This window comes from Manis javanica, chromosome 1, assembly GCF_040802235.1.
Source record: "Manis javanica isolate MJ-LG chromosome 1, MJ_LKY, whole genome shotgun sequence".
Lineage (NCBI taxonomy): Eukaryota > Metazoa > Chordata > Mammalia > Pholidota > Manidae > Manis > Manis javanica.
Window position 1 is genome coordinate 21,785,052 of NC_133156.1, and position 24,180 is coordinate 21,809,231.

Here is a 24,180-nt window from a genome sequence, read left to right on the forward strand (position 1 = left end):
CAGGTGTGTCTGTCAGTGGTGTGATGGCCCTCACAGCCAGGGAACAGCTCAGGTGGGTGTTGCTTACACTCAGATATGTAGTTATAGCCAGTTCAGCTTTCACTTGATCTCTGTGTCACTTTTTGCATAAACTGCTCCTAGCCAGTGTTTTAATCCAGTTGCCTCTTGGTCCTGAACCACCTTTTCAAGCGTCCCTACACTGGCCCCACATCTACCCTTCAGCTGTGAGTGTAGCTGGGCCCGTTCTTGGGCCCCTTCTTCACCCCCAGGGCCTCAAAGAGAAGGTGCTCGCCCATATGACCAACCCACATGGGTCGCAGGATGCTGGCTGTGCGGTGAAGCTCCCTGGACGCCCAAGATGCACACAGCACAGCCGAGGTAAGTCTCCATCCTTCTGAGTGTTACGGGACGTGGTGGAGGGCACAGCCCCACACCCAGAACCCAAGCCTCCCACACACCTGCCCACTCCTTTTAATAGCTGTGTTCTCTGGGACACTTTCTGTTCTCTGGTTTCATTTCCATTTTTTCTTCTTTGTAGGCCTCGTAAACACCCGAGCAAAAGCAGCTGGTCTCAGATCATTAGGGACAGGTGATGCAGCCTTGACCTCCCCTGGGGTCACTCGAATCCAGCTGCCATCCTCACCTTCTTTGCAGTGGGGTGACGTGGTGGCGACAGGGGACTGGCCCTCCGGGTACTGGCGCCTATCCCTTGCTTCTTTCTCCAGACCCCAGCCTGTCTCCACACAGCCCATGTGCCCCGTCACCAGCCCCACGAGCAGGTGCCTGCCAGGCGAGCATGACTCAGGAAACCCCATGTGTGTCACCAGGACTGGTTCTGGAGCTCAGGCATCGGCCGGCGGCTCTCATGACGGTCCTTCAGTCACAGTTATTGGTGTTGGGACGGCACAAGACCTAAAGTGGTCCAGCCAGACTGAAGGAAGGGGTTTTTCCTCCATGAATGAAGAGAACGCCCCTCCCTTTCTGTCCAACTCCAGGGAGGTGAGCGGGGAAGCAGGTAGCCCCCTTTTCCTGGCAGTCATCACACAGCCATGGGGAGAACAGAATGCAGGACAGAAAGACACCTACAGCTGGAATCCCTGAAGACACGGTCACTGACTCCGCGATCCTGAAGGGGCCTCTCCCTTCTTGCCGTGAGGGGCGACACTCTCCTGATTGTTTGCGCCAGGGTTTGCTCTGAGACCCAAAGCATCTTAACTGGTCATTTCTCCACCTCAGAAGAACTTAGGCCCATGGAGGAGCCACCAGGAGGCTTAGTCATTCACCAACACCTGCTCTTTTACCTTAAACCGCTCCTTCAAATGCCTTCCTAGCCCACCAAGACAATCCAGAAACCTCCTTCCTAAAAGTGTAGCAGTGGTTATATTCCACCTCCAGACCCTCAGCAAAGACCCTCGGCTCCCCTCTGCCCTTTGCCGGCTTTTCTCTTCTCCTGTCCCTTCCTGAATTCAGCAGCCAGGACCCCTTCCCCGCCCTGCCGGGCACTGTGTCTTACTCCTGCAGTTTTCCCAAGATGGCCTCGGGTCCGAGGGCTTACGATGGCATGACAAGTACCTGCTCAGCTCTCAGAAGCCGCCAGGCGCCTGGAATCCTACGGTTTATGTGGACGATCAAACTATTTCATTGTTTTCTTCTCTTCAGTAGCTATCAGTGCCTTTGGACAGAACACGTATCCGCTTTTTGCCTAAAAAGAAATTGTTGACAGGGCTTGTGACTCGCCTGGCTGCGTTCCTCCTCCAGGAGATCGATAGGGAGAAGCTAATGAAGCGGAGCCGCTCCCGCATGAACCACTCGCTATTCAGCGCAGGACAGATGTGGAAAATAAGCCCACATGAGACAAATTCATCAAAGTGAAATTAGCCGTTCAACACCTTGATATCTGAGCAGACTGATGGTTCAAAATTATTATAATTATGATCATGGGGATGAGAGAACCAAACCTTCAAAAGAAGACTTGAAAAAAATTAGAAATTCCAGTACTATCTACAAGGCGAAAATATGAGCTAGTCACAGATCCCCAGGATATCAGCAATTGCTCTCAGTCCTTCTTGATGAGGAATCTGCAGTTCGAACTCAACATTAATTCAGATGCAAATAATCTCTCTTCCCCCCGAGAATCATTATTACTGATACGGCAGGCGGTTGGATGGGAAATTGGCAGGTGCTGTGCATGCAGAGCCGGAGAAGCCGCTCCAGCTCCAGATGGAAGCTTGGGCTCCTGAAGACGTGGAGTAAGAGTTGGAGCTGCGGGTCTGAATCCCCCGGTGCCTCTGGGCCGAGGCCCCACGGAGAGCGTGCGAGGCTCCACAGGGTGTGGCTGGGGGATGCGCAGCCTGGAGCCCCTCCTGTGTCTCTCAAGCACAGACCCCAGCCTTCAGTGGCTGACAACCCCTTTGCGCGGAGGTTCCTCTTAAGCACCACCTGCAGAAGACAGTCTGCAGCACTGTCACCTCGAGGGGACCACAGAAAAGGCTGGAAGCCTCTGAAATTGGAGGGCTCAGTCTGAACGTGTGATGCTGGCGGAAGTACATGGTCATCTGTGCCTCGGTTCCCCCACCAGTAAAGTGAGGACATCACTGCACCTGCCTTGTAGGACCACAGTTCTGTTTAGGAGACACAACACCCCGCATGGGCAGCACGGGGACGTGGTTGAGGCCGCGGGCTCTGGAGCCAGACTTGCCTGGGTGTCAGCCTGAACTCTGAAGCTTGGTCACTCTGCAACCTCGGCCAGTTAACCTTTTCCTCTACACCACTTTGCTCAGATGTAAAATGAGGTTGATAACATGAATAGCCTCCCAAAGTTCCTGGGCAGATTAATGCTTTACTGTTATCTAACCCGTGTCTGGCATAGAGAACAAGCACTGTGTGTGAGCTGAGTACAGTATTCGGCCCATAGCAGGAGCTCAACAAACGTCACACACGTATTAGCGTCAGAGTGGATGACCTGTGCCTGGTAGTGACATTGTGGATGAAGGAGACAAAGAACAACATTCCCGGACAGAATAGGGAGGGACAGGATGCATCTAGTTAGAAGGACCTGCCTGCTCAGCAACCCCTCACGTCAAAGGAGAAACGCGCCACACTGTGGCTCTGTGCTGCGCCCTGCGACCCAGGGTCCCCAGCCAGAAGCACACCAGGCCCCCAGATCCTTTCCACAGTGGCAAGTCTGGAGCCTATTTCTGACATGAACAGGAGGGAGATGGCTCAGCCAAGGCAGAAGCTACCCTGTGTGGCAATCGTGGGTCTGCATGACTAAGGACACATGACAAAACCAGGTCACACTCCCGTCCCAGAACCACGCACAGCACAGCGTGTCAGGGAGATGGGCTGTGCACGCCCAGGAGACGTAAGTCCAGTGGTCCTTGCCTCCCAAGCTCACAAGGTCACAAGGACCTGCCTGGTGTCAAAGTTCATTGTTTTCAGCCACAGCTGAAAACGTGACACCTATTTATTCAAACAACAGAGATGTAGGAGACGTGCTGATTCAACAAATAGGTAACAGGGCATAGCTGGCTTGTTTGACGTGTTAAATCTATCCCTAAAAATTGTGCATTAAAAGAAAAGAGAATTAAATCATAATGAGTGTTTGGTTACAACAACCTTGCAGCAAATCTGAAAAATCCACTTAAATCCAAATAATCTCACCCAATTTTTGTTTTCTGTGTTTTTTTCCCCCATTATTATTTGGTAGACACACATCAAGTTTTCTTAAGCCGGGACTTATATTTTCTAGCAGAGCCTTTGGCCTATTATTCCTTTTATGCGAGATCGTGCTGGCCCAGGCACTGAGAGGCGACAGGCTAGGGCAGGTCTGTCCCACAGAGCTTCCCTCCAGCTCCCAGGGCAACAAGCTTCAAGTCCCGGGACACCAAGCACGGCGCCGTGCGTCCTGCCGTATCTTGCAGAGCCGTGATTAGCAAACGGTTCCAGTTGCATCACGTAGCCTTACCATGTGATGGGGATCCTGAGCTCGCTAAAGCCGTTTCACATTCAAAGACAAAACTTAAAGCTAAATATTTTTAAAACCTACATGAAAAGAAGAAAAAGAAATTGCCTCCTTCACCTTCAGTGGTGGGGGAAATGGCCAGAGAGACACTTGCGATGATATCTTCCTTTGCTTCTAGGAAAATTTGGTCTCAAGGTGTTTCTATCTCATGATCAATTTCAAAAAACATAATAGTAATAGTAAATACAAAACTAGACCACATCTCCTTATTCTTCTGGGACGCACCCCTTGATCTTCTCTTTAGCCACCTGGCCACTTACGTCCGCTTCTTCTTGCTGCCTTCAGTTTCGATGGAGAGGGCGACTTCGGAGCCACGCTTCTGTCACTTGTGGAGGTTTCTTGTCTTCTTGTGGTCACAGCACTATTTTGAACAGTGTTTCACCTCTAAGTCTTTTTATCCCCAGCTGGGTATGTCATGGTACCTGAAGCACCCGCCAGCAAAGACCCCGACGGGGAAGGACCACCCTCCGTCTGCAGAGAGCCTTCCCTCTCCGCAGTACTGGAAGCTCAGTCCCTCCCAGGGAGACGACAGCAGACAGGGAACAGTTCTGCCCTCTCACACCACAGGGCATGGGGCTGGAAAAGCCCCGCTGAGTGTCCTCTCTCCCTCTTCCTCTGCTTGCAGCGAAAGGCACTGGCCTCCCCCACCTGAGCGTCCCCTGACCCACCACACTTCAAATTCCTCCCGTCTTCTCCAACCCAAGGAGGGTCCGCAATCTGATGGAAGCCTCTGGTTTCTGGGAGTTCATTTCTGTGCATTTACGATTTACTCTTTGGAACCAGAAAGTAGCAAAACACTGAGAGATCAGTCAGTTCAAGGCCGTTAAGGATTAGTCTGTTAGTTCTCTTTGCAAATTGATGGACACAGGTCTTCCACGCTGCCTCCATGACGGGACCATTTCCAGGGATATTCCCTCACTGTGGAGCTGTTCTGACTGCCCACTGGCCTTTGTTCCAATATGCAAGTAGGATAATCTGAGATTCTGAAAGTCTTGGTCCTGTTCCTTGTTTCATAAATGCCTCAAAAATCACAGAATGAAAGAAGCAGAAGAAAGGTGTAATTTTGTAGGCAGGATGGCCTCTTGTGATGACCTGCAAAGTTGACAGTTTACTCTAGGGGCCTGGGTCTTGCTGAGAATTCTTAAGCCATAAACACGGCATCAGTGCGCATCATGCCTGCTCGGTCTCCGGCTGCATGGAGCCTATGGACTGGAGCTTGCCAGACCAGGGTTCTCAGGCTTGAAAGGTGGATTGGAATCACCAGGGAAACATGTTAAAAATGCCAGTTCCCGGGTGCCATCCTGCAGGACTCAGTGTGGGAGATGTAAAGCAGGTGTTCAGAAACCTGAATGTTTAACTGGCTGAGGTGAGAAGTCCAAGACCACATTTGCACACTAGCCTACATCAAAGCCACTGCCTTTTAAATCCTCAAGAAGACCCTGCCTTTTTGAGCAATCCTAGGATGGAGTATACAAAATACTCAAGATTAGAGTCCATCTCCAGGCCCCCAAAATATCTTAACATCTTATTGAGGCAAACAATACAACGTCCTGATTTCTAGAAACACTCTTCAGTTTGGAAACCCTTCTCTGATCCATATGATGTGCCAGGCTCTGAGGATATAGGATGAGGCGAGCAGTTCTTGCCCTCAGGAGTTCATGAGCACATGGGCAACATGTTTTATTAAATTAGCAAGCACAATATGGCAGAAGAGTCACAATTATAGACAGGCACAGGGCGATAAGCAAAAAACACAAGAAGGCACTTCCTGAGACAGGAGATGAGAGCCGGTGGCATCAGAGCAGGGCTTTGCCTAAGGAGAAGAGATGAGCCAGGCCAAGGAGACGGAGAGGGGCAGCACGGAGCCGGGCAGGGGGCTGCCATGGTTCCAGCAGTTACAAAGAGTTAAGCACAGCCAGCGCACAGGGGCAGGAGGAAGAGGGACAGGGGTGACTGCAGGGGGAGGGCGCCCTGTCGGCCGTGCCTGGGAGTTTGGAAATCACTCACTGGTGCACAAGGAGCCGTCAGAAGGTTCGGTCTGTGCACGAAGATGGCTCAGATTGGGCAAAGACTGGTGTTTAGGTTATTTCCTCACATAACCAGGCTCAGTTACCAAAGCTTAACAACACCAGGCCTATGGCTTTGGCGACCATGTCACTTTCTTTAAGTGACAAAAAAAGTTTAAGTTTCTATTACACATGGAAATCTGGCGACAATTTCCATCTGATGGTGGCGGCCACGGCACTGTGACTTAGGGACAGGGTCTTTTGCCAGTCGAAACGAAGAAGGCGCTGTCGCGTGACTCAGCTTGGCTCTGTTCCCGTATTTTACAAACCCTCTTCCCTGGGCTTGATGCGTCTTCTCACAAGCTACGATCTTCCTGATGGGCACTTCAAGTCATCCTAGGACAGCACGTTTTTAGCTAAAAAGTGGTTAGCTGCAAACCCCTTAGCAGCCCACAATCCTCCCACTACAGCTGCAGCCCACCTTCCGGAGGCAGCCCCCCTCCCATGCCCACTGTGCCCCAAACCTGCCACGTGGTTGCTAAGTCCGTGCGTTTGCTCGGCCCCTCACCCTGCCGTCTGATTAGAGCGCCCGGCCTCCCAGCGCATCTCGCCATCGACACCCCCTGATTCTCTAACTCAAGGGCGGGCCTAACGCTCCCCTCTCCGACGGCCTGAGCAGACCTGTGTCCTCTAGAGTGTCTGGACACGCGCCCTCAGCTCGTCCTTTCGAGTTCGGCTGGTGCCAGCGCCACCTGTGTATTGATCGGCCCTGTGAACTCCGTCAGGGGTGCGAGCCAGCTCTGCCCACGGTGCCCGCCACCCTCCCAGCTCGGTGACGGCACCAGGCTGAACGACTCTGCGCAGTGCTGCTTTTCCAGAATTCTAGAAAAACCGCACTCTAATGGCCACACCCCAGAGATGCTCAGCTCATCCAAGCAGCTGGAGCTGCTGCCGCCAGCTAACACAGGTACTCTCTGTGGACCAGGCACCGAGCCCCAGTTGGGATTTTTCACACAGATGCACATGTATGTAAGTATATACATGCATGTGTATACAGAGTGGGAACAAATAATCCCATGCAGAGAGTACCCACATCCCTTCTAGGGGGACTAAAGTGATTTGCAGAGAAGCTGGGTGCACCTCTCCCCGCAAGGAAGCCCACACACGCACAGGTACCTTCCCCGTACGGCCCACCCTTCCTCGGAATGATTCTCGATGGAGCCTTCAGCTTCTCCTGAGGCCTCACTGCCGAGTCTGCCGGAAGGCTGGGGAGGAGCATGGGGGCAGAAATAACCTCAGAGTCTCATAGAGTCCCTGCTTTGGGGAAGAAAACAGACAAGTCAGCCACAGAGGCCGAGGCAGGCAAGGCAGAGAATCTGGGAAATAGTAAAGCAGCCGCCCTGTTTTCATACTGACGCCCTGACAGCTGCTGCTTGAGTGGCCATGACACACTGGCCTGTGAGCTCCAGGACTCCCGGGCTCTCAGCTGTACTCCAAGGGCGGAGCGCAGTGCCTCATAATAATAGTAGTAACAACAGCGGCCAGGATTTACCGAGCACTCACCATGCACCAGGGCATTGTTCTAAGCACATCCCCTACATTATCTGACCGCCACAAAACCCTGTGGGTGGGTGTTATCATTAACCCCATCCACCAGGCTAGGAAACTGAGCCCCTGAAAGGCTGCACGACTTACTGGGGCCACACATTAGACACAAGAACAAGTTGGGGCTGAGTGTGAATACAGAGCCTTCTTTAACCTGCAGCGCCACTCATGGTACATGAGTTAGCCATTTAGCAAGTCGTTATTGAACAAAATAATAACCCAGAAGGGTAAATAACAGAGCCAGAAGTGGGGGCAGGTGAGGACGTATGAGAACTGAGAAGGGCCTTTGGATCTGGCGACTAAAAGGGTGTCGGTGGCCTTGAGGAGAGCACGTGGGCGTCCGCTCTGTCCCCAGGAGCACCGGGCTGGGGGTCTGCAGGGGTGGTGCTTGCATCCCCATTCCCAGCACAGAGCCAGGCACCTGGCGGGCACTGAGGACTGTCCGCTAGGGCAGGTGGCCCCACTCCTGACCCGGCTCCCCTCCCAGGTGCCCAACTGTTCCCATTAATGAGCAGAGGACGTAATTAGAGTTGAAGCTCTTGGGAGTGACCGAAAATGACATTCTCAGCCCTACAGCAACGTCAAAGAGAGGAAATGTTGAAGACAGAAACCAAAAAGTCTTGGTTTATAACTTTGAACCAGGGCCGGGGAGGGGCAGGGGGTGGCTTTCATTGGCTGCAGCTCCCACATCAGAAATAAGCAAAATGTGGGGACTGCCGACCACATGAAGGGAGGGAGCGCCCACCTCAGGGAGCCTCTTGACACTCGAGAAGCTTCTTGGCGGAACTGAAGCCTCCCAAATGAAAAACAAGCACTTTTCTTTACGGTCTAAATCACTTCAAAAGAGACTGAAGCCCCAGAAGACAAAGCCCAGCTCAGATGCGGAGCCCGCCCCACGTCCTCACTGGCCTCTTCCGCCACACTTTGCAGGAGCTGGACCCTGCTGAGCAGCAGGGCCTTGGGGAGAGGCGGAGGGGGCAGGGGAGGCCCTGGTGCTCTGAGTGCTCCACTGTGAGTTGCATGATTCGGGACCTGGGCCCGGTGGCGAACAGGGAGGTAGCGCCGGCCTGGTGTCTGTGTGTGTGGCAGCCCCATGGAGCCCCAGCGGGCTGCAGAGCCTGGCCCCCATCTCAGCGAGCTGCGCTGCCATCCGTTTCCCCAGAAAGAGTTTGCCATTGGGCCTAATAGGTGTCCTACATGCTCCGTCCTGAACATAGAGACCTCCCATGAAGACCAAGTCGTCTGCAAGAAGGGTCACTCTCCTGGCAGGGAAAATGTGACCCAGGCCCACCCCTCCCTGGCTCCTGGTGCAGACAGCTAAAGGACGGCACCAGAAACGAGCAGGCCAGGGACGCAGGCAGCCTGGGCCCCAGCGCTTGGTGCTGGTGGGGGGCAAGCTGTCCAGGCAGCACCAACCGGGATGGTGTTCCAAAGTCACTTACTCTGGACATTCAAGAGCATGTCGGTGCTCATATGTCACTGTGGGTGTGCTTGCCTGCTATTTCTGTAATTCACAACATCTGAGGCCACCGGGGGGGGGGGGGGGAACCCGAATCAGCAGGAGGCAGAGAGCCACCCATTTCCCATCTGGCTCTGCCTCCGTCGGCGCTGGCTCGGGACTCCACCCTGGGGGGTGGCCCAGATGCCCAGCCAATGGAAAGCAGCTGCTTTGAGGGGGCCTCCTGGATCAGCCCAGAGGTTTCCTGCCCTCTCCCAAGAGAGAAGGGAATGAGGGACCGACTGGCGGGTTCTGAAGCCCTCCTCATCCCCGGGGCTGAGCCGGCACAGAGGAGTTGTGGCGGAGGCCAGGAGAAGGTCGCAAGCCCCCTGAGCGCCCACATGAACGGGAAAAGGCGCCCGTGCTTGCCACATACATGGTCCTCAGTGCACAGGGGCCAGTGCTGCCAGGCAGCCCTGAAACGCGCCAGAGGCCAACGGCAGGAGGGACCCCTTCTCTGGGAGGTGGGCTCAGGGTGCTGCTAGGAAGGGTGACTTCAAGGGACAGGGAGGGAGTGCACCTATGGATCTGAACTTCATGATACTTGCAAAGCATTTTGCTCACACTTGGAAATTCCAGGGCTGAGGGAGTGAACTAAAGCAGTGTAGATGAAACGTATACACTTGTCTGCATAGCGGTAGAGAGATGTGAGAGGAAGGCAAAAAGGGAAAGTAATAAGACAGCAGAGATTAGTTGAAACAGACTCATGAAGGTGCATGACTAAACTCCATCTATTCCTTAAGACAGACGTCCCCCTAACCCAGCCCCAGATTAAGGGCAGAAAGGGGCAAAGCGTCTCTCACCCACAGCACGTTACACCCAGTAGGGAAAAGGAAAGCTAACGTCACATGCACTTTACAGATTAGAAAGACACACATGTGATGTGTATGCATCAGTTTAATGAGGACCAGTGTCCTTTCCCAATAAAGACTGGCCATCGTGGCCTTTGTTTTCTGAAATGATGGTAAGAATAGATGAGAACTGTGTGTTGAACCAACTTCTTCAGCCAAAATTTAAAAGTTGACAGTCCTACCTTGCAACCAATCCTATTTTTTCCCAACCTCCCTTGTCTCTGAGACTGAAATGTCTAAAAACAGTTAACCTAAGACGTGGGAAAGTGTTATATAATTTCGTTTTCAATTTTAAGGCTTTCAAACTAATTTTTATTAAGTCCTCTTTTTCAGGCAGTCAACATCACATAGGTTACCAGGACAGCTGCTCTTCAGAAGGACATGCTGTTACATTAGGAATCATACCAGACCCGTATCAGGTCATTAAACTTGAACATCTTTGTGTGTTGATGAGGCCAAACCTGACATCTTTTCTAAAAAGAAATAGAAACTTTAGAACTTGAACAAAACTGCATAATGGTGAAGTCAGGATTCACACTGAGGCCCATCTGACTAGCAGGCCCACAGTGTTTCCCCTCCCGTGTCCTTAATTATTATTGAGAGACACACGCCCCTGGAAAGTCACGCTGGATGGCATCTCTCTGGCCTCTAATGCCCTGGAGGAGACCAAGCTTCGTGAGTTAGGTGGCCTGTCCAAGGCTTGCTCACGGACTTGCCCTGCTGCAAGGCAGCAGCGCCATCATGCAGCGCCCTGCCCCGCACGCTCTCTGTGCCTCCCTCCTGCCCCCAGGCCCTGGCCACAGGTCAGAAAAGACAGCCACCCTCAGCGCCCCTCAGATCCAGGCTGCCAATCGTGGACGCCACTCCAAAGCCTGCCGGCTCCAGATGGGACTCCAAGCCTGCCCAGGAGGTGCACCCCACACGGCCTGGAGGAGGAGGGCGCTGGGAGGCCAGCGGCTCCCTGGCAACAGACTTTACCCGGCTCAGGCCATGCCGCAGGATGGGGCCACAGGGACAAAAGGGCATTGTGCGTGAGAGATGGGGGGAGCGGGCGGGGCAGGAACACACTGGCATCTCTTCCTCTGGCCGGCTGGTCTCACCCAGCCGTCTCATGGAAAAATGCAAGGAGCTCTGGAAAGGGCTGGCTGCCCACCGTACGACAGGGGGAGCGAGCTCATTGATCGGTTATTAGATTTCCTCCAAGGGATGAAGAGCTTCATTTAGCCTGCATTGTGTCGCTTGATACAGAGCCCCTGAGTGTACAGACGCCCCCTTATCACTTTCCCTTTGAGTCCCTTCCAACGGGGACATTTAAAGTATCTGGTAACATTTTCCTGAAAGGAACCCACACCTCCCTTTTTTTTTTCTAAGAGGAACAGAATCATTTGTCTCCAAAAGGGGGCCCTCCGAAGAAGCTGCCTGCAGAGCAGAAACCATTTCAGTAGCATCTTCTCCTTGCTGGGTCGTGTCTTCATTTTACACTGTGGCTTTATTCTCTGCCCCTCTGACACATCCAGCTGTCTTTCACATTCCAGCTCAGACACAGGCTGGCTTCAGGCTGTAACAGGCACCAGCCTCCAAAGCCCTTCTCTGGGTGACCCACGTTAGCCTGGGCGAGCCTGCCAGCCCCACACTGCAATTCCTAGACCTTTGTTTCCTTCGCGACACACGTTCGTGTGTATGTAGTGCCAAGTACAAAAATAACATCGACCTGAGCCCCCTGCCTTACAATGGAGTAAAATAATCAATTGCACAGTGGAATGTCTGGTTCATCTCTGCTCAGGTTCATCCTGTTATCAGCTCAGCAGACGGAGGATGTGACGTCAGGCACCGAGCTCTCCTTTGAAGCTGGAGGTGCGTGCAACGCTGCTCTCTGCGCAGGAAGCACCAGGCTTGGACTTTGTGCTAAACTGTTTTGGCAAAAGGGGCTGCGGCCATGAGCTGCTTAACCAGAATTTTGAACTGCATTGCTCAGATGGTGAAAAAGGCCTTTGGTAAATTCTGCTCTTAACCAGGAAGGTTGCAAAGGAGAGGAGATATGTTCCCCCAAGTGCCTTAACACACACAGCCTTTCGTATAGAGCACAGATACGCAGGGGGGCGAATGCTCAATTGAGCAGGCTTTCACGGAAGCAGTGAGGCAAATCTGTCTAAACCAGTCACCCGTGTCTCTTTGCCCAAGTCTTCCAAGCCCCCAGCCTAGCTGCTAGCAGGCTGCCTTTCCACTCCTATGCAAACGCATTTTGGCAACAGGCTGTTTTGGGATTTTCTCTGTAAATGACGGCTCTGAGAACTCTCCGTGTGGATCTGAACAGCATGCAAAATCATTTCACTTTTAAGACAAAAGACGTTAGCTTCCTGTAGCCTTCTTAGTCGTCTCCAGCCCTCTTCCCTTCCTCTCCCCACCCTCCCCTTCCCAGGGCCCTAAATGAAATGTTTAGGAAATGGAGAGTCCGGTTGCCCTTGCTTCCTATTCAGACAATCAAGAACGATGGTGCATTTCATGTATTTGATTAGAGAAACTCCAATTTGGCGCCCTTGAATCAGCCGCTTTTGTCTTCAGCTCCCAGGGGCCTGAAGTCAGTGGCGCGTCCCCTGCCGTCCGTGGGCAGGTCCCTGACGCTGGGAGGAAAGCCTCGGAAAGCATTTGCCTAGGTGCCCAGCCACAGCGCATCTACCCTGCGGAAGGTGCGGGCCCGGTTCTCTCTCTCAGAGGAGCGCCACCTCATTAAATCGGCGTCCCCTCCTAGTGGCCCTCGGAGTCATGACCCCTGGCGGCCCGGGGGCCTCTTCAACAATGTTACTTTTTCGTGGACTTAGCACTTTTCTTAGTCAATACTTGCCTTTAAAATTCAGGCCCGAATCCTGTACAAACAGCCCAGGAGATCCTGGTGCTCTGTGAGCATAAAAGAAATTCACGAGAATTATGAGCGCATCTACATGTGGGGTCCTTTCCGTCCAGAGGAACAAGTGTAAGCCTCGTAGAGAACAGGACTGCGTCGGCGTTTCCCCACAAGGTCTGCCACGCCGCCAAGCAGCCCCTGCCTTCCAAGGTGCTCGAAAAGAAGCTGATTCCTTGGGGAGAGCAGACTGAGAGAACACCGCCCTTGGCCCTCGAGCTGACGGCGATGTTGATGATGTGCTCTCACTGAATGCCCTCAAGGGGCACCTCCATGCTCCTGGCAGGGGAGTCCAGCATCCCCTAAAACAGAGCCGCCTGCAGGCCCCCAAGAGGAATCCGGTGAGTCTGGTCACAAGACTACAACCATGGGCTGCACGCATAAAAGTCAAGTTTTAAGATTCCTGTTGTATAAGAATTGATATGAAAATAATTTTACGCCCCACGATGGCATTGTGTTATAATAATGGAATGCTCTCCCGCCCAGTCTGGCTAACGTGCCCCGGACGGCGCCAGCGGCTACTCAGTTCCTCGGTGTGTGAGTGTTGCAGCAGGGGTGGCCTCCCAGGCCTGGCAGGAGCAGGCAGCAAAGGCCCCGGTGCGGCTCCTGCACAGGCAGGCACCCGGGATGTGCTGCTCCCCCAGGCAGCGCCACTGGGGCCCTCGTGCCCAGCGGGAGGCTGGGACACCTGCCACCAAACAACCATCATTGCCTTGGATGTGGCACCGAGGGTTCCAGGAAAGGAAGACAAAATCCTCTCAACACTGGGCTGCGTCCTGCTCAGGAATGCAAAGCCCGAGGCCAAGGTTTTCCTTGACAAGCCAAATGGGGCTTGTTTCTGGGCTCTCTCCCTGGTGACTGGGGCTCCGTCCCCTGAGCGTAAGGATCTGATGAGGGGTCTCCAGAATTTAATTCGGAAAGCAGCCCTGAGCGACCCAGGGAAACGGGGCTTGTTCCGCAGCCATGAAGTGTGTGAGGGCCCCTGAGGAGGGGCTGGTGACATGGCGTGAGGACGGTTTTCCGGGCCGAGCCTCTCTTGGGTCCAGCCTACCTCTCCATTCCTGCCACCACTGATGCGTCAGGCCCCCAGTGCCCGTCCCTCCGTGGTTGTACGGCCTTGCATCCTTGTACCCTGTTCCTCCAGCTCTCAGCCACACTTCACACTGTCGGTAGACAGATATGATCTTGTCACCACTCTGTTTAAAAACACTGGCCGCTGCCTCTTGCCTAACAGCACTAACCTTGCCCCCAGTGAGTGCACCAACCCCGCCGACGGGTGCTGGGCTTCTCATGTGCCCACCTGCCGCTCACAGAGGGGCTGCAGACCAGCGCCTCAGCATCACCTGGGAACGCGTTAGAAACGCAGCCCCTTGGCCTGCTCCCCACATCTACTCAGTGTCTGTACTTTGTGTATTAATGTTCTGTGTATGTTAAAGTTTGAGCACATTACTCTAAGCTGTGCTCTCCACAGTGGTAACCTTTTCAGTATGGGCACAACTTTCAGAAATTCTCTTTATTTTCATGTTTAATCTTCTCCATCTTAATTTGCATTTTGCACGTGCTTTATGAATCACTGACCAGTTTAACAACTCACCCCTACTTTTTTGTCCTTGTGCTTTTGTTTACACATTTCCTCTGCCAGGAATAAATTTCACTTTCTCCACTCACCGAGACTAGCTTCTGTACCCTCCAGCACCACCTCCTCCAAGAAGCCCTCCCGATCGCTTCAAATAGCTCCTTGCTTCCACCTCCGCACTCTCGCGGACATTCTTGTTGAATTGTTCCTGTTTGTGTGGGGGCTCCTCAGGGAAGAGAACCACGTCATCGCTATCTGTGTGTCCCAGTGTGTACAGCACAGAGATATTTTCTTTGCTAGACAAATGAATATCTCACCTGAAAAAGTTTTGCTCTATTTCAAATACTTTCCTATTTTTCATGTTCCTATTCAAAATAAAAGAGTTGTTTTCTAATCTCTTTCCCCAGATTGCACGTTCTGGCTGATTTCCATTTGGCACCGGATCAGCTGGACAAAAAGCTAGAAGAAGACAGGGTCTGATCCTCGCCCACCTGCAGCCAAAAGCCGGGCACTTCAGATCCGCACCCCATCTTCTTTCGGCTCTGCATTTATTTGGTGTGGATGTACTTCAAGGGACAGAGAAAGACAGACGCCTGGAATCAGACGCTTAGCGTCCTTTGCTTTGTACAGACTTTGATCTTAATAAGCACTTCAAGACTGCGCTCATGCCAACAGAGTGACCTGTAGGAGCCAAGCCCTCATTTCAAAGAAAATCATTTTGTGTTTCTTTCTGCTCCAGGATAGGTTGGCTGATTCTGACCCTAACTGGTAAACTACTAAAGAGTGTTAAGCTCATTAGCGGTGCAGTCGAACATCTTAAACCAAAATGGCAACTAATACATTTTGCAGAGAGGCATATTTCTCTAAATCATTTACAACGAAACTTGGTATGTTCACAGAGGTCAAAGAGGAGTATTGTTGGACTAAATCCATTTCTTCACATGCCGGTGTATGCCCTAGCTACACCATGGTTACTGTGAAGGTCAAATGCGACAATACAGGTAAAAAAAATTACAACTCTATACAAATCTATGTGACATTTTCATGAGTAGCATTAATTGTTTAAAGGCCCCTGAGCTTTCACTTCTTCATGCAAGTGTCCCAAACCTTCTACACTTTCTTAAATGTTTCATTTACCTCTTTCTGCTGTTCTTATCACCCACTTCCTGAATTGGAGGGAACACATACATCCCCTAAAAAAATACTTCTATACTGTGCACAGGGTAACTGCTTATGGAGTACGCCTATGCGCCTCACTCACTCAACTTAATCAGGATTTGAATAATTACACACTTTTTTCTTCCCTGAACTATCATGTATCTGGCACTCCATAGAATCAGACTCAAAGCTAAAATGTTTACCTGATTTCCTATTGTTCTAATATTCCTCGTCTACTATGATATGTTTTCTGCTTCTAACAGGATGCGTGTACGCTTGCTCATGCAGTCAGAACAGGCAGGCTAATGCCAGGAAGAGGACAGGAGATGATAGGAACGATGGGGATTAGAGTACAGGTTCTAACTTAGGCCTCAAAAATACGATTTGATAGCTCTATTCTTTCATTTATTCAGCATAGCAAACTACAGGTTGAATCCATTCAAAATTGAATCGGTAAACTTTACCCACCACCAGAGCTACACAGTGCCAGTCAAAATACCCAACAAAACTATAGGAAGATTTTATAGTTACATATCAAAAAATACATATAATTAGTATTTTATAGGTACATAATTAAAAGTAATGAAATAATACAGAAATTAGTAGGAGACATAAAAACGATGCCTACTACAGTTAGCACATACGAACGGCCAAGGCAGCAGAGATGCGGATTGGGTTAGGCTTAGAGAATCAAGGAAGCCTTCTCAGAGTAGGTGGCCTCTGACTAGGGCTCTAGGAGCTGAGAGCTGGGTAGGCAGAGATGGCTAGGGGTTCCCATGAGAAGGGGACCATGGAGGGGGTCAGGCACGGGTGCGGCAAAGAGCAATTATCTGTACACAGGAGTAAATTACAGTGTGCTGTGCGGTGGGTCTATCATATACAGCAAACATGCTTTGTTAGGGATGAAAAATGAGTAACTCTTGTATCTATTCCTCTGTCTTTTTATTTAGTCAGGTTAACCAGTATATAATTTACATACAATAAAATTTTTCCTTAAGTACTGACTTTAACCTTTAGCATAGGGCCCAACACCTAGCAGAAAGCCTGGCACATGGTGGATAATTTGGATAGGGGATTTTGGGTAAGGGATGAACGGTCTGCCATCACATGGTATTATTTGACTTCATAAAACTGTCTTCTTTTTCCATAGTCCCTTTTTTGTGAACTACTGAGTTCACTGGCTAGATAATACTGAAGTCTATGTAGACAGCTGTGTGACTTTGACAGGCCCCTCGATGTCACCAACTTGACATCAGCAACTAGAAATCGCTGCCTAAGTGTCAACCTTCTCTCCAGAGCCTCATGGCACAGGGAACCCCAAACAAACTGTGAGGCAGGACAGCTGATGTTGTTCCTCACTTTACGATGAATAGACAGCTCCTAACTGGTACTTTGTGAAAGGAAGAGATTGGGTTTTGCTGGGGTACATCAGACTGAGGAGAAAAGACACCGGCCGTGTCTTACTGCTCGAAGCCCATTCTCACATTCATTCTCTCCACTTCCACTCACATAGGCAAAGCAGGTATTATTTGCCTAATTTGACAGATAAGGAAGAGAACTGCAGAGACGAGTGACTCGTTCAGGGTCACTGGTACAGGTCACTGGCAACAGACACAGGACTCAAATCCAAGTTTTCGTGCAGAACTTTTTAAGAGCCATCACAAGACACTTTCTGATTAAGGTGAAAGAGACACAGTCACCTTTCAGACACTGTTTGTAAGTGTCCCTGTCAAGGCTCAGTTTCAGAAGCAGAAAGTACTCCAGCTATTTTAAACAGAAAGGGATTTAATACAGGGAATTCAGTGCTCACAAAATTGCTGGAAGGGCTGGAGGGATAGCTGTGGGTTGGATCTCCGGGAATAAGCCCCAGTTCTCCAGGGCTGACTGGCCCACAAGAGGAGCTTCCCTCTACCCCAGCTGGACGGTGGACGGCCGCCTCTCTATTCCCATGAGACCGGTGACTATGCAGTGAAATTTTGCTGCAGAAAAGCACAGCGTCCCTCAAACCTTGCTCGCCAAAGCTGCAGAAATCTGAACTTTTGTCATATTTCCCCTTTTCAGACCTTGCATGAGTGCATCTAACTGGAACCCTGCATTGCATCCGTGACCCTAGCTGCAAAGGATTCTGGGAGATATGTGGTTGGAATAGATGCCAAGTCCCAGTCTACTGTACCTGCAACAGGTAAATTCAGGTGCCCTGACAGTCTCCCCAGACAGACTAGCAAAGGACTCCTGGGTTGTGCTTTAGGGGCAGACCTCACAGGTGCTCTCCCCCAGGCCAGATGTGTGGTGGCACAGGTTTGCCTCGTCAGGAGAGCAAAGAAGCGAACGCCCCAGGCTGCTCACGACTCACAGAGACTAAGCAGAACGGCCCTCCCAAGTCACCTGTGCAGCCTCCTCTATGGCTGCCTGCGTCAGAGCAGGGTTGGGTCATGGTTTTGACACAGAGAGAGAACCTGCATATGGCTGGGTTAGGAAGTCACTGAGAAGTGGTGGGTGGCCCACAGCTGATGGAGGAAGGGCAGAGAGAGGCCAAGATTGACCTGAGGGGCTGATAACAAAAGAAGCCACCTAGAGAGGTAGGTCAGATATTTGCATCAAGCTTCCTTAACTGGACTTTAGCATAAACACATCAGAGAATGGAAATACAAGTTACAACCCAAGACAGTCTAAATCAATCATGCTATACTAAAAAGTCTTTGAACTAACTTTGCTGTGTATAGAAGTAAAAATAATTGCATTAATTTACCCATGCATTAAACACACACACACACACACTGCTGGGCTCCTTTTAATTTTATTATTTTCATTATTCCTTATTTCTTTGTCTTTCTGACTTTTCTCTCTCCTGCTGAACCCAGAATGTTGCATTGGGTTCTGCCTTTCCCGCTTCAATAGACCTTAAGAAGCTAGAATACACCCAGAAGAGAGCCCTTAAAGCAGGGGCAGATGAAGACAGAAGGCATCAGCTTTGGAAGAAGCCCCTCCCCATCCAAAGCGCCGTCACCATCACCAGGAGTGCGATTCGCTCTGCGTGGCTCCCGAGGGAGGAAGCTGGATAGACGACACGATGTGACAGAAATGCAGGTCCAGGCCCAGTGTAACCGTGGGATCCAACTGCAAATGAAACAAAGTCCTTCCCTAAGAGCTCCAACGCCTCCCGTCCCACCTCGGATGGCACACATCACTTGGTCACCTGCATCTGCTGCATTCACTGGACTGTGTGTCTTCATCTCCCACCCGCCTTGAAGCAACTCCAGGACACGGATCGTACGCTTTCATCTCTGTGCCCCCACCTCCGCCTGCAGAGCGTGGCACACAGCGAACACTTGGTGCCACCTTGATGGCGAAGCGGCATTGAATGGGCCCAGTGGACGCAGTGGCAGCAGAGAAGGTCTGGCCTTTGCCGGCCCCTGCACAGAGCTGACTCAGAGCGCCAGAGTAGGTGATACTGAGGGCAGCTGGCACCTCAGCCACGTGGCAAGTAAGCATGAGAAAAGATGCTCCTAGGGCAGGGCAAAGCCTGGTTTGAGCACAGGCCCTGGTGGAGGCTGGGGGTGGGTGAGGGCAATCAGACAAGCTGGCACACCGATGCCCTCACTCTCAGTGCCCGTCAACGGCGGCAGGAAAGGCTGCTCATTCTGGGCAGGGGATGGTGGCAGAACAGCTCACATACAGGGCCCTTTGTTTCCCAGTCGTCAAACATTCTCTGCACATGATCTCACCCAGCCTAGTTCTCCCTGGGCAGACCCAGGTGGGCGGACACTGCTAGACACTCACCAGCCACCCTGTCCGGACAAGAGCGGGCCTAACGGCTCTTCTCTGGCAGGCAGCCACCTAGACAGCCAAGAAAGGACAGTCTTCACCCACAGTGACATCATGGGCTGACTTGACGCTCTTTCGGACCCTTTTCCTTGATACCTGTGACTCACTGGTTAATACTGAAACAGGTCTTGCTAATCACAGAGGAGTGACCTGTGACTCAACGCTGGGCTGAATCAGTGAGGCCGAGTGCGCCCCTGCAGAAGCAGTGTGTGCGCCTGATCCCACACAGGGCGGTGAGATGAGCTCTGTGTCCCGCGCCCACCCGCGCCCACCCCCTGCCTCCTTCTCAGTAGCTCCCAGGAGGCCCGGGAGCACCATTCCAGTCTGACTGCTGCTGACCTGCATGATCTGCTGGTCAGACTCGCCTGGCACCTTATTTGTGACACCCTGGAATGGGGCTGCCTTCCCTGCGCTGGCTTCTGCCCCCACCACCAGCTGCCTCTCCACTTAATGCCTCCAAGGGGAACAGGCGGGGCCATCCCGCCTTCCTTTGGCCTGCCTGATACCCCAGGGTCCTGCTTGCAACCTTCCATTCTTACAGCGGTGAGTCCCTTGGCCCGAGGCTGCACACTCATGGGCCCCAGGGAGAAAGGTTTCTCTGCTGATTCACAGGAAGAGCATTCATACCTTTGACTTCCTGTTTTTGATGAACCAAGTAAAAGAAAAAGAAGTGTTTTTTTCAAAGATATAATTGGCCCCAAACAGTAACTTAGAAAAGAGTAGTGGAAACTGCAGAGGAATAAGGACCTGTCACTGCAGCCAATCTTCCGGGAGGCGCAGGGGCCGCCCAGGGCATGTGGCTGATGCTAGAGCAGCCACGCTGCTTGGACACCCGGCAGGACCATTTTCAGGAGAGGAAGTAAAGAAGGGTGTCTTCATCTGAAACCCCAACAGATGAAATGTGTGCAGAGTGAGTCAGTGGGGAAGGCAAATGGGCTCCAACTCCTGTCCAGCACATAGGGGCTGCCTCTCAGCACAACCTACCAACTGGACTGATTTGACCCAAAGGACTTGGGCACAGAGGACCTAGCTCACATTGAAAAGGGGTCAGAGGATGAAAATGCTAAATGCAATCCCCAGGCCCCTTAGGCTGGGTCAGCAGCCATCTATGCAATATCAATGGTTCATGGACATAAGGAAATAGAGGCCAGGGTACTCTGCACCCTGTGTTGTGAGCACACTAGGGTAAGCTGGCTAGGGAGCCAAGCTAGAGGTGACAGGGCCCTGCCCAGCCACCAGGAAGGCTATGGGAATCAACACTCCAGTATACATGTGTCCGTCCAAGCTCTGGCTAAGAGAGGTGACAGCAGCACAGGCCCCTTCTATCCAGACTTTATAACAGAGCTCTTAACATGCCCTTCAGCAAACTGCAATCTGGCTTGGCTATCTAGTAACTGGGCAACTACTGAAACAGCCTAGAGCCCTTTCTTTAACTGCCTTATACTGTCGATGTGGTGAATTTACTTAGTTTACATAAGACAAAGTCCAGCCCACAGTAAGTGCTCGATAAATGGCGGCGACTCTTTCTATTCCGTGCCTCTTAGGCTGGGTTCACGCTGCATTCATTATTCACCATCAGTCTCCATGTCTTCCAGCTGGTTGCTATTTGCATGTCTGCCCACACACACTGGCCTAGGAGTTGCATGGGGCATATTTCTGACATGTTTCTGTGCTCCCAGCACATGGCACAGGGATTGGCACCGAGGAAAAGGGCATCACTTAGCACGTCTGGCAGCCAGAGTGTGACGCACACAGCCAGCGCACAGCAGGGCCCAGAGGCAGGCCTTGCGTTGCTGCCTGTAGCCAGCGTCTTTCGTTCCCAGCTGTAGGCTGTTCTTTTCCTTAGTCTCAGTGTTATAAACCTGCAGGGAAGCATCTTTAATTGCAAAGCTCGACCCCAGTATTTCTCAACCTCTGGGGCCCTGCCACAGAAATCCCAGGTCAGAGCTACGGGGCGGCACCCTGGAAGGTTGGGGAAACAGCCACGGGGTGGGCCTGCACGCAGCAAGCAGAGGTCAGCAGGCCACAGGCAGCCTCTGAGACAGAACGGAGAAGTCTCTCTCCTCTCTGTCTTCTTCAAGAAGAAAGCTTCATCCTCAACCCGCATGGAGACACAGTCACATAGAAAGTGATGTTTTTCAACACAAGGGAAAGTAGCATTTTCTTTCTCAAATTCTGTTTGTTCTATCAAATCCACAGCCCTCCGGGATCCAGTCCAGAGGCCTAGATTCCTTTCTAGTCATTCAGGGAGGCCAGACTCCGTGTTTACAGGGCCCCTACTGTGTGGCAGGCTCTGTACTGGGAAGCCTGCCTGACAAGGATGATTTAGCATCACTTGAATTTAGTCAGACCTCAAATCCATATTCCCTCAGGGTGGAATTTTTTTTTTTGAAGTGCACAGGAGATTAAAATAAAAACCTGCTGGTTAATAGCTGCATTAGGGGTTATGTTTCCATGAACGCAGGGGGATTTATACCTGTCAACCGCTCAGGGCCGCACTCAGGTAAAACGCAGCAGTACGGTGACCAAAGCTTCAAGCTCCACGCAGCTGAATCACCACGGCAACCATACACATGTGCTGGAGAGGGACAGGGCAAACCTCAGGCACGAAGTTCTGGGTCGATTCACATCTAAAATGCTTTGCGCCACAGCATTGCACCGGGGAGGCCAGGGGCTGCCGACCAAACAGCAGGAGGCTGGTAACATATGCTTCTGGTGGGGCAGCCTCCAGGGAAGGGCGGGACATGGTGCCCACCCAGCTTGGACAGCTGTCCAGCAAAGCACCTGAACAGCTGGCACCTCAGATCTGGGAGATGCCACATGGACCATGAACAAAACCCCTACACGAAACCTTTCATCTGATCTTGTACTCTGAGCACAACAGCCTCTGCTCTGGGCTCCAAAGAGTGTGAACACGAGCAGAGGCCAAGGGCCCAGCAGGTCTGTGCACAGAGCTTGGGGCTGCCCATGGAAAACACTTACCATATGTAAGTCCTGTGCCAAGTGCCTTGGAGTATGCTAAGATAATGAAGACATGGTCTCTGCCCTCACAGCCAGAAATCTGGACAATTACATGAAATTATAAAGCAAAATGGAACATAAAAAGTATCATAAGAGAAGTTATTGAAGGTAAATGAAGGGCTGCATAGAAGGAATGGTGAATTAAGAATCAGGAGATCTTTGTTAGTCCTATTGGGCCAACAAGGGCCCAGTCACCCGCCTAGGATTCAGTTTCCCCACACACACAGTGAGAGGCAAAGCGCAAGACCCCAAAGGCACTTTCAGCCCTAACGTTTCAAGGCCAGGCAGCATTTAAACTGAGCTCCGAGTAATGAATACGTCATTGCAGGGGCGGAGAAGGGCACGAGTGGGTTCATGAAGACAAGAACATGGATAGTCACAGAACAGCACCCGGTACATTCAGTCACAGCACGTGGCAGCAGGATTAGATGTGGGACATGTTGCGAAGGGACTCGTTTCCAGGCTAAGGAATAAAGACACAGACACACACAGATGCAGGCACACACACGCACACATGCACACGCGATGGGGAGAGGTGTGGTCAGGCCCTGCTTTCTTCTAAAAGTAGGCTGGAGAGGAGAAGGGTGAGGTGACCCTGGAGGAGAGAGGGAGACCAGGAGACAGGATAAGAGGTGTTTGTGCCAGTGTAGACAAACAAAAACCAGAGTCTGAATTGAATTAGCAGCAGGAATGCAAAGAAAACAAATGTGGGGGTATTTATAGGCACGACCCACGAGACCAGGGGGAAAGCAGTTAGGGACCCTCTGACGAGACAGATGCCTTTGCCGCCTCCTGCGCACTGACCGAGCCCCAAGCCTTGTGCAGCCCCGGGCGTGTGCCAGCAAGTGGTTCAGGGATGGGTTCTGCCTGCGTTCCGCTTGCTGTCCAGGTACATTCCAAGAAGAGCCTCCATTCATGTCAGAAGTCACCTTCCTTCAACCAGCTTTACTGGCTACACACTATGCGCGAATCTGAGTGAAGTCCTTCCGGCCTTGGGAGGAGACGCGGAGAGAAGCGGTGACTGCCCAGGACTGGTGCTCCAGGCGCCACCCAGAGCGGGCAGGGACGGGAGGGCGTCCAGAGGGGGGCAGAGGGTGGGTCAGGGAAATGGGAAGAATCCCTTGCAACTTAGCAGGAAGTAGTAAGGGTCCTTCATCTGCACAAAGGCTCTACCTTTCCAGGGTTCCCTCCCATTACCCCTCCCCACGGGGCACAAGCCGGGCAGAGTGCAGCAGGACCCTGTCCACCCTGCAGAGCGGAAGGGGCCCAAAGACGCAGGGCGGGGAGGCCGTGTCCGCTCTGTGTGCCGGGAGCCACCACACACATGAGTCCCTTTGCATGACTTTCTGCTCCCTGTCGCGCCTGCCCCTGGCAGCACTCCCCGCCCTCAGCAAACCGAAATGAAGCCTGAAGCCGCAGCTCGCAAAGCAGTTTGGGGGTGTTGTAGGGCTGCCGCAGGCAAGGCTCCAGGCCTGTGCCCCCAGGCCCTGCATGGGCGCTCCATCAAAGGAATGTCTTTCCTGCCCATCTGCCTCATAAATACCTACTCATATTTCACGTTTTATCTCCAGGTTCCCCGATCTAGAAGCCCTTCCTGATTGTCCCCGCTGCTGACCCAGGCTGTGTGGGCCACTCACTCTGTCCTTCATTCATAATTCTACTGGGACCCATGATTCTTCATTTTAATCTTATTTATTCACATATCTTTCCTTCCCCC

The 24,180-nt window shown here is 52.0% G+C and overlaps 2 long non-coding RNA genes across 3 annotated transcripts in view; one reads left to right on the forward strand and one right to left on the reverse strand.

Annotated features, from left to right (window-relative positions):
• The window catches only part of LOC108409637 (uncharacterized), a 274,470-nt gene that overhangs the window by 172,058 nt on the left and 78,232 nt on the right, over positions 1-24,180 (reverse strand). The window lies entirely within an intron of this gene.
• Positions 12,441-22,257, forward strand: LOC140847945 (uncharacterized). The gene is made up of 3 exons (XR_012128290.1): positions 12,441-15,460; positions 17,679-17,799; positions 18,479-22,257. It is a non-coding gene; the product is annotated as an uncharacterized lncRNA (long non-coding RNA).